The 4,223-nt window shown below is 40.0% G+C and overlaps 1 protein-coding gene across 1 annotated transcript in view; it reads left to right on the top strand.

Moving 5' to 3' along the window:
• Positions 1 to 1,660: 1,660 nt before the first annotated feature.
• The window catches only part of LOC137641613 (T-box transcription factor TBX20-like), a 313,159-nt gene continuing 310,596 nt past the window's right edge, over positions 1,661 to 4,223 (top strand). The window contains 1 exon segment of the mRNA XM_068374345.1: positions 1,661 to 1,841. The gene's annotated coding sequence lies outside the window, so the exon portion shown is untranslated.

The following is a 4,223-nucleotide window of genomic DNA, read 5'->3' on the forward strand; positions in this document are numbered from 1 at the left end:
AGCAGCAGCCGTAGTCCTCGGGAGGGTCGGCCCAGATGCCACCAGATAGGCAGGGCGGTCTCGCCACCGCCTTTGAAATATTATTTGCTCATTGTGTGCGCCCAGAGAATATTATTATTGAAGGATCTACCGATACTTCTCAGTCGACTTCGTTCAACCCCAATCTCTCCTAATCCTTCGCCGCCCTAAAGGTTTTCCTCCTTCGAGGTTTTGCTTCCTGAAGGCGCAAGGGCTGCACAATCCCGCAAGCGAGACCTAATCACAGACATTTCTATGGATCTCTCAGGAACGGCGTTAATCAACGGAAACACCGGAGGGTGAGACGGAGATGAAAGATCCGTACGTAAAGATATGAAATCGTCAGAATATTCCGAAAAGAGCCCATTATGATCGTGTCAACCCCCCATAACAAGAGGAGATTGCTTAGTGAGTGGTGAACGTTGATTGGTTGAGTTTAGGTGGGAGGCCGCCCCTGGGTGGAGCTAACCTCAAGATTAAGCTTCCTACCACAACCCAACACCACGGAGCGAAGGGGGAAGTGGAGCTGATAAAACCTAGACCACCTACTTTCATCCGTTTGGTTGCTGGGAAAGTTGGTTGGCTGTTGGTGGTAGCTTTAGCGGTTATCAAATTGGGCAAGGCTGCTTTGTCAAAGGAATAATAATATAGTCCTCAGGTAGTCCACCTGGGACACACGCATACACAAAGACTGATGTGGAAGTACGTTCTACAATATGTGCCATCTACAGGGTAATATGAAATAATTTTATTTTTACATTTCTTTGACTTGAACATTAAAGTTACGGCAAAAGTGACTCCTTGAAATGATGACATCAATTTCTAACATATTCTGAAAGTACATGAATTATTGAATGAATGTCTTGAAGGATAATTAAGAGTTTATAAAGTTTAGATTGATGTAAAGTTAACTGACTCTGATACCCCGGAACACACGCCTCCAATCATTGATCACATGGCAACAGTGATTCATCTATAATCCATCTGTTGTGTAAAGAACCTCTCAAATATCAAATCCTTTAAAATCTAACTTCAAGAAGAAGAAAAGAGCAAGCATGGAAACTATGGCCTGAACTATCCCTGGCCGGATGCAAAACTGTTAGAACGTAGAGCAAGGGCACAAAAGCGACGCTGCTGCAACATTTCAGAAGAATCTGTAAAATTAAATTAGCAACGTAGAGATTTGAAAAATGTAAATCCCCACCGCCCTCTTAAATCCGCTAATCGTTACGACATGGGAGGGGAAAAAAACTTGCTGTAAATAAGTGTAGGTGTGACGTCGTGGCCCCGCCCACTTCCCCTTACGACTCCACCTCCCCCGTTGGGCCTGTCACACGGGATTCACGCCCCCTTTCACCCGAGTCCAAATGCCACATCTCGCCAGCGGGCCGCACGCTGATCAAACACTCAATTAATTCGTAATCAATCCTTCATTCATTTGCACCGAAGGATTTTATGCATTCCTCAATGACCTTATGGCGTCCTGGCAAAGAAGCGGCCATGGCCAAGGAGCCAGTGGGTTGGGCACAAAGGTAAAACCGAGGCAAAACCAAACTGGGTGAGAGAGAAAGAGAGAGAGAGAATGAGAGTGAAAGAGAGAGAAAGAGAGAGAGAGATAGATAGAGAAGGTGGCGGTGGGGCGGGCGTATTCGAACCACTGGCAATGATAAGGCCGGAGCCCTCCCTCAACTGTCATGGCGGTAGTCACAGCTTCATCAACACAGGCCTCTCTCTCCCGCGCGATTTCCTTAAGCAAGGTTTCGTAAAAGCCCACTCAGTCCCCGGTGCCTCCTCTCCCCGGTGTTACAGCGGCGGTGTTGGTGGTGGGTGTCGTTGCAATCGTGTTTTGTCCTGATTATTATTTTTTTTTTGGCAAGTGAAGTTGCATGACGCCAGTGTTGCAATGAGTGATAATAATCGACCAGTGTTGTAAACCAGTGCTACTCCAAGTCAAAGAAAGCCCAAATTGATCGGTTAGAGGGAGAGTTGGATTGGCGGTGGAGAGTACACACACACACAGACCAGATACAGTGAGGGAGAGGGAGAGTGAGCTAGAGAGAGAGAGAGAGACCAGGGTGGCCCTCAGGGCCCGAGACGGAGCAAAGGGGGCGGCGGTGGTATAGAGGTGGGCGTGTTGAACCCCGTATTGATGTGGGGGTTTAATGAATGTATTTTCAGTGAATGTGATTATGGGCATCACGTCAGCAACTCTCCCTCTGTGTACCCGTGCCTGACATACGGGCCCAGACTTTTAAACTGCCTCATGCCAAATTATGTGACCCTCAGGCCCTTTCTCACTCTCTCTCTCTCTCTCTCTCTCTTTCTCTCTCTTACTCTTTCTCTGCCAGGCCAGTGTTTGATCACAGGTAATTCAGAACCCTCTCTTCTTAACGCTTGTCTACATAAGTAGTTATCGCGGAGAACATTTATTGGTATTAAGGGTAATTCGCATGTTATTACCAACTGAGGCAGTATTCCATCAATATTGAGTGGATTGCAATATTGTTCATTTGTGTTTCGTGTATGTATATAACCTATTTCATTAGCATAACGTTGTTGCTAATATATATATATATATATATATATATATATATATATATATATATATATATATATATATATATATATATATATATATATATATATATGATAACATCAGTATAATCAATCTAAACAAATTGTGCTAAAGTAAACAAGATCATAAGCACTATAACCGATTAGTAATGAATAGGTCATCTTACTAACCTACCTGAACACTGATACGTTAATCCTAAAAAAAAATTTCTCTAATAATACTCAATTTCCTTATTACACCGTGAACATTTTCCAACATTAAACAACGTCTTGCAGTTTCAACACGCCAATACAAACATTAGTTTGAGAACTAGATTCGTTACTATTATGTTGGTTAATATTCATGATAGTTATCCAATAATGTTAAGGGTTAAATTTCAGGTGACTAACACAGGTGAGCTTAATCTCGGTTAATTGATAGTACTGACGAAAGACTAAAAACTTATGACATCTCCTTGAAACGACCGTAAAACTAGTACAATAGAGCGTTAGCAAAATATATATAACGTTATAGAACAAATAAAATTATCATTACTATCGTTATTAAAAGGATGGTTGACTCATTGGCACATATAAAGAAAAAAAAATAATAAAATCCTAGGAAAGCTTGACTCATTGGCACAAGTAAAAAACCCTTATTAACGTTAGGAAAGCTTAAAAAATTCTTGGCTTTAAGTAAAAAGAAAATAAGTCAAAAGAGGATAAGTAGGCTTATAGTAAATAGGGCATAACCATGATTTCAACAAGAGGAGGAATATTAACGACTCCATATTGTTATATAAAAAGTTGAAGTGTCATTACAAAAAGTAACATGCAATGTACTTCCAAATTATCATAATCATATGCTAATATCAGCTGCGTAATACTCAAATTCATAATTAAAGAACTTTATTCCATATACTGTATATACTGTATATATATATATATATATATATATATATATATATATATATATATATATATATATATATATATGCGTATATATATATATAGTATATATATATATATATATATATATATATATATATATATATATATATATATATATATATATATATATGCATCATATATATTATATGCTGCTACCAAGTACAGTGATGGTCTAATAACTAATTTATTCCTTTGGAAAATTTTACATTCCAAACTATATTCAATTCATTCCTCTTGAATTCCACATTTCTACACGCACACACGCACCATTACAAGAGAGTTGTTCTCCCCTTACTTATTCGTGCCATTTCTTTAATTTTGGTTAGCGAATGACCACACACACAAACACACTGGACCCGACCAGTGAAGGAGACGATGGTTTAGCGGCCGCTGCCGCTGCCGCCGGCCTCCTTTTATTTTACACACAAAGGTGATAATTACTGAAGTGAACGGTAGTCGTCTTACTCCGTCGATTCACATCTCATAACATCATCTCTGTGAGCAGCGTCATCGTGGTTTCGCTCCCGGCCACGGCCGCTTTTCTGATTCCAGCATGTAATGACTCTGCTAAACAACCTCTCTCTCTCTCTCTCTCTCTCTCTCTCTCTCTCTCTCTCTCTCTCTCAATCTAATTTACTCTTCACTAAAAACCTCTCTTTTATTAATTTCATTTCACTCTTCAATTATCTATTTCTATTAAC

The sequence above is a fragment of the Palaemon carinicauda genome, chromosome 5 (assembly GCF_036898095.1).
Source record: "Palaemon carinicauda isolate YSFRI2023 chromosome 5, ASM3689809v2, whole genome shotgun sequence".
NCBI lineage: Eukaryota > Metazoa > Arthropoda > Malacostraca > Decapoda > Palaemonidae > Palaemon > Palaemon carinicauda.